This window comes from Lactuca virosa, chromosome 5 (genome assembly GCF_052849685.1).
Source record: "Lactuca virosa cultivar CGN04683 chromosome 5, Lactuca_virosa_CGN04683_v6, whole genome shotgun sequence".
In the NCBI taxonomy this organism is placed as follows: Eukaryota; Viridiplantae; Streptophyta; class Magnoliopsida; order Asterales; family Asteraceae; genus Lactuca; species Lactuca virosa.
The window spans coordinates 191826505-191838051 of NC_136430.1; the positions used below are offsets into that span (position 1 = coordinate 191826505).

The 11547-nt window shown below is 40.0% G+C and overlaps 1 long non-coding RNA gene across 1 annotated transcript; it reads right to left on the reverse strand.

The window, feature by feature from the left end:
* Nucleotides 1–6759: 6759 nt before the first annotated feature.
* Nucleotides 6760–7546, reverse strand: LOC145114630 (uncharacterized). The gene is made up of 3 exons (XR_013711125.1): nucleotides 7447–7546; nucleotides 6978–7040; nucleotides 6760–6772 (listed from the first exon to the last, which is right to left on the reverse strand). It is a non-coding gene; the product is annotated as an uncharacterized LOC145114630 (long non-coding RNA).
* Nucleotides 7547–11547: the final 4001 nt, after the last annotated feature.

Here is an 11547-nt window from a genome sequence, read left to right on the forward strand (position 1 = left end):
TTATTGGACATTAAATGTGTAATTTATTTTGTTTAATATTTGGTACAAATTTAGAATATATATATATATATATATATATATATATATATATATATATATATATATATATATATATATATATATATATATATATATATATAACCATGAATGTTACGAATTACGACATACAAAGCCAATCGTAAATGTATGTCGAAAACATGTGTCGTGTATGTATGTCATAATTGTAGGTCATAAAGGTTTGTCGTAAAATTTATGACAGGCCAAATACCTGTCATTATCCTTTATTACATGGCTTTCAATGGCAAACATTTGTCTGTCATGTATAGGCATTTACGGCAGACAATGTCTGTCAAGGAAAACCTTTTTTCTAGTAGTGTAATTTGTTACCATGCATTGTATAATGACAAATTTAACCAAATAAATAACATATGAATGAAAAAAACATTAAAAGACAATAAAATAAAAAGAATAACAAACGATTAACACAAATGAAATTAAGTTAAAAACAGAAAAAGTGAAATGTATTGTTTAATTACTTTAAAATCGGTTAGGAATAACATCATCAGTAGACTCCTCACGCAATCATGACAGCCAACGCTTCTTTGGTGTTATTGAGGATCCAATACATGAATTTTCAGAAGAAGCAACTGCAATATCAGCAAAAGTCGGTTGCCTAATTGTAGAAATATAAACACGACAATAAGAACTACTCTAAATCCCTATTTACAGTTTTTTTACAGTTCACGATGCCTTACATGATCCTCCTCCTTCCCACATTCCTCCTTCTTCGACCCAGGAAGACAGTAACCGCAGAAACCACACTCCGGATTATTCAAGAATTGCACAACCACTTTCTCACTTAATTGGCCTATATAACTCCCATCTCTTTGTGTGACATTTACGAAGATTCGTCTTTACCAACAGATGCGTCTTCTGATCTTAGAATCAGATATTCAATTGTCTGTTCATCTTCTTCACCAACCCACTCCAAGTTTGGTTCACCAATATACCCGTATTTAGCACCATTACACATGAGAAAGCACAAACTCCATTTTGAAATATCAACCTTAATCTTTCTTTTCACCACTTTATCATATATGTATATTTACATTAAATCAATATTAAAATTGATATAAATTGTCTCATATGGTATCTTGAAAAATATATAATTTCCTGAAAGATTCTAGAAAGACCATAATAACCTTCAAAGTTTTATATTGCACCACATCTTAACGAACTCATTGATTCCTCCTGCCAACCATATTTTCTTAACATCATACATGCTTGAGAAATCCTAGAATAGTTGACAATAACCAAAACAGAACACTAATGCCCTTTATTCTTATTTTTCCACCAAACCTCTTCTCTTTAAGAATTATATGCAAAAAAACAACAAATTATTCTCAAGTCTTTATTCTTAGAAATAAGGATCAATATTCTTTTGGACTGGGCCCTCAAAATCTTTTTCTTTTATACCACTGTTTAAAGCAATTAAAATGTTAAATATTTTTTCTAATAATTTATTTTTTGTTAAAAAAAATAAGAATAAAATGATTTTAAGGTCGTAAAACATTCGGAAACAAAATAGATTCTTTTACATATTTATTTTGTAATAAACAAAAAATAACCTAGACTGATAAATTAAAGTTATTCAACTATAAGAAGCTATATATTAAGTTAATCCACAAGAAAAATGAACCTATAATATATCTTGTAAACGATGTTATCTTATATTTTATTATTTACAATTTTAAATGCAGATAACTATAACTAATATAAACCCTTTAAATCCTATTGATAACTACATATTACAATAAGACTAAGACTTAAACGTTCAACTCTTTAGGAAAGAAAATACATTTTCAAACACACTGTTATTTGTAACGACACAATTTTTCAAAAGAAATTTTTCGTTTTTAGTTAGTCAAAACACCTTTCTATAAAACACGAAATCCCAATACAATTGTTTTCAAATTCATATCCAAAACAATATTACTTCCAAACATCATAGTGTCCCATAAAATGCCCGAGAGAGAGTGCACGCCGCGCCATCAAGCATTGACATTGCCCTTGGGCTAAGATGTACCTGAAACAAATCCACAAACTGTAAGCTAATGCTTAGTGAGTCCCCCAGAGCATACCACACACACAATCCACATAACACATATCAAGTTAGCTGTAAAAGCTACATATATCACATAAGTCATGCATACAACATATAAGGAAGCCATGGAAACCCTCCAGGGTCTTACACCTAGTGCCACTGGAACCCCCATGTGGTCTTAACTGCCTGTCATGGGAACCCCCTCATGGTCTTCCTCCCATGGGAACCCCCACATGGCCTTTACTACCAAACAACACATAATGCAAACTACATATGCAAATATACTAGGAGGTCATGGAACCCCTCCAAGGTCTTACACCAAATGTCACGTGGTCTCAGACTACTCCCGCGGGAACCCCCACCCCCCCCCCCCCCGCGTGGTCTTCCATGCAAATGTCATACTAACATAACGCGTAATCAATCAACAATCCACATATCATAAAATGGGCCGGCCATGGTGTCTTACACCCATTGGTATGGTGAGAAGACTCGCCTCTCGAATGCTGAATTGAATAGCTAAGATCAGATGTATCCCACACACTGCTCCTCCTCACTGCCTATAACCAACATGTTATTAAATTGTCATAATCCCATAATTATCCTCAAAGTCAACCCTGGTCAAAGTCAAGGTTAATAGTCAATGTCAACAGTCCATGTTGACCTCAACTCGTCGAGTTCCTGTATGACTCGTTAACTCGTCGAGTTACCTTTGTAACCCATCGAGTTCCTCCCGAGTCCATTCCACCAAATCCCGTATCAACTCGTCGAGTCACCCTAGTGACTCGTTGAGTTCATCATATGTCCAGAAAACTAATGTTTGATCAGACCAAAACCCTAATCATTCACTGCACTCATCCGGAAACCAAGAAACTGGCAAACCTTACCCCGACTCGTCGAGTCAGCTAAGGGACTCGACGAGTTCCTTCAGTCCATTCTAAGTTCAGCCCTTTTTAGTGGGATCTAAGGTCCCAAACTCCAGATCCACACTCCCTTAGTGCAGATACCACGTAAAGTTGCAAACTTTACGTGCATGCAAGGCCCTACAAGGCCATAACCTCAAAAGTAGGCTTCTTACAAGGTTTTTTTTTGTGCATGGAAATGGGCTAGGCTACATAAAGTGAGCAAATTTATGTCATTGGGGACCTAGAGAGGTCCAGATTTGGAACCATATCCTTGTGATAAGTCCAAATCTGAGTTTGACTCCATTTTGCACCAAAAATGGTCATTTACTTCCAAGAAAAAAGATCTAATCAACTAGAGATCAAGGTGATGAGTTTATACCTCATGGTGATGACCAATACAGAGTAGATGTCCGATCTACTGCTCCCCTCCTTGCTCCTTCCTCTTCAAGCTCTAGAATCCTTCACAAATACCCCAAAATCACTCACAAAAGCTCTCACTCTCACTCAAGAAGATGCAAGGTCGAAATAGAGTTCTCTCTGGCTAAAAGGGTGATAAGGGAGGCCATATGAGGCGGGTTATGTTCCTTAAATAGGGTGCAAACCCTAAAAATTAGGGTTTCTCTTTACAGGTCCTACTCGTCGAGTAGGACCCAAACCCTGCGTCCCCTAACAGTCTCTACTCGACGAGTTGGAGCACCCCAACTCGCCGAGTCCGTGCACAAAACCCTAAACATTATATAAAATAGTCAATACCTAGAACAGGTGTTACAAGTTTCCCTCACTTGAACTAGACTTCATCCTCGAAGTCTGCTGGCTCAAACAAATCTGGGTAGTGGTTTCGCATCTCGTCCTCCGGCTCCCAAGTCCACTCGGAGCCCCTGCGGTGCTGCCATTGCACCTTTACCAGCTTCACTTCCTTGTTCCGAAGAACCTTGGTCTTCCTATCTAAGATTGCAACCGGTCTCTCAATGTAGTTCACGCTCTCGTCTACCTGAATATTGTCCAGAGAAACGATTGCGGCCTCGTCAGTGAATCTGGCTAAGCTCATCCGGCAGATCCAAGCGATATGCCACCTTGCCCACCCGGGTCGTAATCCTGAACGGGCCTATATATCGGGGTCCTAGATTTCCCCTCTTTCGAAACCTGATGACCCCCTTCCATGGTGACACTTTCAGTAGCACAAAGTCCCCCACCTAGAACTCAAGATCTGATCGCCGCCGGTCAGCATAATTTTTCTGACAGCTATGCGCGACCCGCAGCCGATCACGAACCTGCTGAATCAGCCCGGTAGTCTTGAGCACTACCTCAGTGCTCCCCATGACCCGGTGTCCAACCTCGCCCCAACAAACCGGGGTCCTGCATCTCCTACCATGCAACATCTCAAATGAAGGCCGATCGATACTGGCATGGTAACTGTTATTGTACAAAAACTATGCCAGTGGGAGGTACGTATCCCAACTCCCTCCAAAATCCAACACACATGCTCGCAGCATATCCTCAAGTGTTTGGATCGTCCTCTCACTCTGGCCATCTGTCTGGGGGTGGTATGCCGTACTAAAATGCAGCTGAGTGCCCAGTTCCTCATGGAACTTCTTCCAGAACCTAGATGCACTACAAATAAAATGACGTTTAGTGGCATAGAAAAAGTGCCACTAAAAACCAAAAAGCTCCACTGCAAACCCCCTTGGCAATCAGCGGCACAAAAAAGTGCCACTATAAAGTGGCACTTTTTTAATTGTGTCGCTGCAGCCCTTTTGGGTTTTAGTGGCAATATTTTTATGTCACTATAACACATTCGGTTTTTGTGGCACTATTGTTATGCCACTATATAATTTCTAAAATAAAAGCAATTTTTATGTTTTTAGCGAAACTTTTTTTTACTCAAAGCATTTATATTTAAAAACTAGGTCCAATTTTCTTTTATATATAATTTAAATGGAATAAAAAATAAGTAAGATAAAATGCAAAACACAAAGCATTACTTAAATTAAAACTAAACTTGCCTTACAATAATATTTTTAATATTTAAAACAAAAATATCTTCCAAAATGCTTAATTAGTCTACACATTTGTAGACTGTAACTGCTCAAAACATTAAACTAGTTGAGTCCTAAATTTGAGATGCAACATTCTTGAAACGAAGTGCATAGCCTTTTACTTGCATTTGTCCAACACTTCACATTTTGTGCTAGAGTCTTTAGATGAAGTAACTCTAAGGTGGCAGACCATTTGAGTGGATGTTGCTTCAAAGTGGTATTGATACTAAGTGCCAAAAATCATATTAGAACCACCATCATTGGTCACCAACCTAACATCCAAAATACCAAAAATAAAACCAATTTTTAGTGATTTGAAATTATCTTAACAAAGATAATGTATAAAGTAGCAGAGTAGAACTCTACAACTTTGTATTTATCTTGATATGATACAAGATAAAGTTTCATTCAAATAAGAATCCATCTAATTATTTATCAAATTATAAAAATACTAGCAAAATAAATTTAAGAAATTTACTTACAATAATAATCATCAAGAACATCGTTTAACGCTTGTCAAAATCCATCAATCTGTAAAAATTGCACATTTTCAAAACATCAAATTGAAACAGATAAAACAGTTGCTTCAAATTATAAGCTTGTAATAGAAAAATAAAAGTAAGATGCTATAAAAACACACAGATGAAAGTACGTTGCTATTTAGACATTACTTTATGCATACGAAAAAAGGAAACATGAACATTTAGGTCTATCTAGGACTAATTAGTTTCATTTAGATCGATCTAATACCTATTTAAGTGTATTGACGTTTACTTTGTGAAGATAAACTTAGGCTTAGATGCATATTTATGCAAAAATATTTCATATTCTGCCAATTTTTGCAACAAAATGTTTCTAATTGGCTAAGCATATTACTTATAAAATATTGCATCTTTTGTCATTTGATCTCATGTCAAGAATAAGTTTTTGAAGTCAATAACATTTTTTGACCTCTTGTCCCATGGATTCCACATCACTAATGTACAAAAAAAAATTATATAATACGTTCTAGTGTAAATAACATTTTTAGTCCATTAGTATAGTAGATTTTTTTTTATTTTGATCTTAAAAAGTTTTTTTTGCAAGTTTGGTCCTTTTTAGGATGTTGTAACATTTTGGGTCCATATTCCAAGTAAAAATAGAAGAAAATTATAGAATCTCAGTGATGAATGGTGAAGTCTAGTTGTTGTGAATGGTTTGTTGATATTTTAGAGGAATAATACATAATTATCAAACATTCTAGGAAACATTTCTAACACAACAATAATCACAGACAGAATAAGAGAGTACATGCATCTGGTTGTTAATACCCTCTATGCAATTGAAAAAACCCAATACATTAGAATCTAAAGTTCAAGAAGAACAAAGGAAATGAAATTAAGAAAAATATTTATAAAAACAAAATTAAAATTCAGAGTAAGAAATCAAAAGCCTAATACATCAGATTAACAAAAAAAAAGTTTAGAAAAACAGACAATACGGAATTAGGTAGAATATATTTAAAAAATTTACAATTTGGGGATTACTAACAAGGTGTTCGAATTTCACTGTTTAATATTTAGAAATTTCATTCAACTTACACAGCTTAACATATGGAAGATTCAATAATGCTAACAAATTCAAGCAACTTCACACAGGTTTCATTGCCAAACAAGTTAGATGAACTTTTTTTTGCCAAGTTTGAATTATCATATCTTGTTCCTGTTACCTCCCAAGCTCTTGAAATAAGTCTGCACAGTTCCAACCAAAAGAAAAGAGGACAAATTAATACATGAAATCTGAACCTCCATTTTAATCTTTGACTTCACATATAAATGTTCATGTGAAGCACACATGAAGTTGTGTTACAAGACATAATCATCTAAATAAAGAGGTAAGCAGTGCTGAAAACATATTTCACTAATAGGGAAACATACAAATTTCAAAGACAGATACCTGGGATTAAGCAATGCCAGCAAACGATGTCTCCTTTCCTCTGGGATGTCATCAATCTTTTTCCTGGTCATCACATACATATCAAGGTTTCACGTTTCAGGCTATGACTGTAATAACATAAACAAGCCAAGACTCCAATCACATAAACTTCAATTAAAACCAAAAAGCATAAGCCTTTCATGTAAGTGGAACTTCATAGGTACAAATTTTCAAGAATTTGTGAAGATTTCCTCATGCTAGGAACTGTAATCTCACAGTATATAGATTGGAACCATATCAAGACTAGTTGAAATTTTAATTGAATGAGGTCCAGCCCCTAATCCATATCTTGATTTCGATTCCCTATGTGTAGGCAAATTATCGAACATGTAGAATACAATCTTGTTAAACATAATTTGATGTGGTAAGTAAAAACATAGAAATACATAAGTCTATCAAACAATGTCTAAAGTGAAGCAGAGAGTAATACCAGAGATAAGTAGCGGGGTTGCAAGAAGATGGATCTAAAGGAATAAGTTGTTTGGGTGGATCGAGAAACGACACCACGTCCCGCTCGTCGTAGTAAGCTATTTCCCAACTAGGTAGCACCTGGTAAGGTTTATCATCCCAGGGAGATACGTGCATTAAAGAAGTCGCTGTCGTGCTAGCCCTCCTCTTCCTCTCAGTGTCGCCACTCACCGACAAGTGTTTCACTCCTCTCCCTACATCAAATTAACCGCACCAACTTTCACATCAAACTCAAGGTCAGATGCCAAACCTTATCACAATCATCAGACTCTATTATGAACCCTAGATTTGATTCTTGATTTCGATTTTTGATTTTCGAAGTTGCGTTTGTCTCAATAATTACGTCGTGACCATAGATAAAACTGTATTTGTACATGAAGTCATTATACATTAGAGAAGTGAGGGAAAGTGGAAGAAGGACAGTTTGCCATTCTTTCATAGATAAAATTAATTTTATACCTGAGTCGTAGATGCTTCGGTAGAACACGATGACAAGAAGTGGAATCAGGCAGCGGTGGCGAGTTGTGGAGGTTGAGCGGTGGCGATTTAAAGGATATCATCGGGCTCAATAGCGACGAAGATTCGGGATTTAGGGCATGGGTGGGAGACTGTGACTTGAGTGTGTGAGAGGTAATTAGAAGGGTAAGTTTGAAATTAAAAAACTTAAAGTCTCGTAATCTGTTAACTTCATAGAAATCTCAAATACAGGGGGAAATTTTCAATAGGAGGGAAACAAAGTGTGGCGGGTCTTTATAATTTTTTTGGTATAATAGCATTATAATAGCATCCACAAAGTGCCACTAAAAGAATACTACAGTGGCACAAAAGAAATATGCCGCTAAAAAATTGTGCCACTAAATGTAATTTAGTTTGTAGTGATGTAAACCGAACATCCCTATCAGAGACTACCGACACTGGCACCCTGTGTCTAGCCACCACCTCTCGCACATAAATATCTGCGAACTTCTCAGCGGATACACTCTCAGAGATCGGAATAAAGTGGGCACTCTTCGTCAATCTGTCCACAATCACTCATATGGCGTCCATACCCCTCGCCGTCCTCGGTAACTTCGTAAGGAAGTCCATAGTGATCTCTTCCCATTTCCACATGGGAATGGGTAGCGGCTGAACCTTGCCATGAGGCCGCTGATGCTCGGCCTTGACCTTCCTGCAGGTCAAGCACCGCACCACAAACCAGGCGATCTCCCGCTTCATGCAGGGCCACCAGTAACTCAGTCTCAAATCTCTATACATTTTCGTAGCCCTCGGATGTATAGAGAACTTGGACTTGTGTGCCTCCTCCATTATCTTCTGTTTCATTCCTCCAGTCACCGGTACCCACACCTGGCCACACTGTGTCAGAAGGCCACGACTATCCTTAACAAACAAAGGATAATGTCCCCGAATCCGCTCTATCTTCCAATTCTCCTTCTTCACCCCCACGACCTGAGCCTCCTTGATCATATCCAACAATGGAGAGATCACGGTCATCCTCAAACAAACGTTCCCAATCAGGGAACCTGCCGCCTTGCGACTCAAAGCATCGGCCACCACGTTGTCCTTCCCTGGATGATATAAGATCTCACAATCATAGTCCTTCAGTACGTCCAACCACCTCCTCTGTCACATGTTGAGGTTCTGCTGATCTATCAAATACTTCAAACTCTTCTGATCAGTATAGATGGTGCATCACACTCCATACAAGTAGTGCCTCCAAATCTTAAGGGCAAACACCACTGCCCCCAATTTCAGGTTGTGAGTGGGGTAATTCGCCTCATTAGGCTTCAATTACCTCGAGACGTAAGCTATCATATGCCCCATTTGCATCAGTACCGCGCCTAACCCTAAAATCGATGTGTCACAGTACACCACCAAAGCATCTAACCCTCAGGTAGTACTAGAATCGGAGCCTCGCATAACCTCCGTCTTAGTGTCTCAAAAGCCGACTGATGATCCGTGCCCCACTAAAATGTCACATTCTTCTTGGTCAAGCGGGTCAATGGCACAGCAATCTTGGAGAAATCCTGGATAAATCTCCGATAATAGCCCGCTAAACCCAAGAAGCTACGGATCTCGGAAGCATTCTTCAGTACTTCCCACCGCATCACCGCCTCAACCTTCGTTGGATCAACCGAAATGCCCTCCAGGTTGATGATGTGCCCCAAAAATTGTACTTCCCGCATCCATAAATCACACTTGGAGAACATAGCATATAGCCTCTCCGCCCTCAGGGTCTCCAATACCTCTCTCAGATGCTGCTCATGCTGCTCCTTGGTCTTAGAATAGACCAGGATATCATCAATAAAAACGATCACTGACCGATCCAGCATCGGTCTACACACCCTGTTCATGAAATCCATGAACACTGTTGGGGCATTGGTGAGCCCAAATTGCATCACCACAAACTCATAGTGCCCATACCGAGTCCTGAAAGCTGTCTTCGGTATGTCCTCATCCTGAATCCTCATCTGATGGTATCCTGACCGTAGATCAATCTTGGAAAACCAAGACGCACCCTGCAGATGATCGAACAAATCATCTATCCTCGGTAATGGATAACGGTTCTTCACCGTTAGTTTGTTCAGCTCTTGATAATCAATGCACATCATGTGTGATCCATCCTTCTTTTTCACAAACAGGATCGGAGCTCCCCATGGGGAACTGCTCGGACGGATAAACCCTCGGTCTAGCAGCTCCTGAAGCAGCGTAGATAGCTCCTGCATCTCGGGCAGTGCTAGCCGGTACAGTGCCTTCGCTATCGGAGCGGCACCCGGTACCAAATCAATGTGAAACTCCACCTGCCTCTCCGGAGGCACTCCTTGTAACTCTTCGGGAAAGACGTCCCGAAATTCCTGTACAACCGGCACACTGCCGACATCTGTCGTGGTCTCAACCCTCGTATCCGAGATATAAGCCAGAAATCTCGTACATCCCTGCTGCAGAAATCTCCTAGCCCTCGCAGCCGAATAGAGGGTTGGCCCCTACGAGGCCCACTCACCATGTATAACCAGTTCTCCCCCACTTGGGGTTCGAACCCTCACTAACTGGCGCTCGCAATCGATCATGGACCCATTGGCCCCCAACCAATCCATCCCGACAATTACATTTAGTCCTCGCAACGGTATCGGGACTAGATCTACACGAAACCTTTCCCCAAGCACATTTAAGACACAGTCCCGATACATCCTCGCAACACTCACAGTGCGATCATCTACAATCTCCACCTCGAACAGGAAACCCAAAGTTCTCAGCGCATCCCGAAACTTCTTGCTAAGCACAAGAGACATGAATGATCGGGTAGCTCCTGAATCGAACAAAACATGAGCCGACATACCATTGACCAAAAAGGTCCCTATACAAGTACAATGTACACATAATCAATACAAATAAATATAGAGCGGACAAGAATAAACACGTACCAGCCACAACGTCTGGCGCTGCCCTAGCCTCCTCGGTAGTCAACTGAATTGTGCGGCTCTTCACCACCAGAGCATCCGCCTTAGCAGGGCGGCCATCAGTAATCCTCATCGTGACGGGCGCAGGCACACCCACTGCTCCTCCCCCTCCCTGTAACCTCGGACAATCGGCCTTTTTAAGGCCAGTCTGGTTGCAGTGGAAACATATCAAGCCCTTCTTGGGGCACTCCCTGCTCATGTGGCCCGACTGACCACACGTATAACATACCGGGCTCGACCCCCGACAAGCTCTCCCATGAGATCTCCCACACTTGGCACAACGGCCACTGCCCTGCTAGCCCCTACTGGATGAATCCAAGGTCTTAGGCTTTTTAGCCTGACCTATTGTTGTTTATGCCTGCTCAGGATTCCGCTTGGTACGGATGTCCAACTCTATTTCCCGCTCACGGGCCTTCTCCACCATATCATTCAGGGTCTTGCACCCTGTGAAGCTCACAAACTCCCGGATATCATCCCTCACCATGTAATGATATCTCGTCCTCCGCATGTCCTCATCGGTAGCATACTGTGGGATCAACAATGCTCGCTCCCGAAACTTGGTGGTGATCTCCGCCACAATCTTGGTGGTCTGTTGCAGCTCCTGGAAC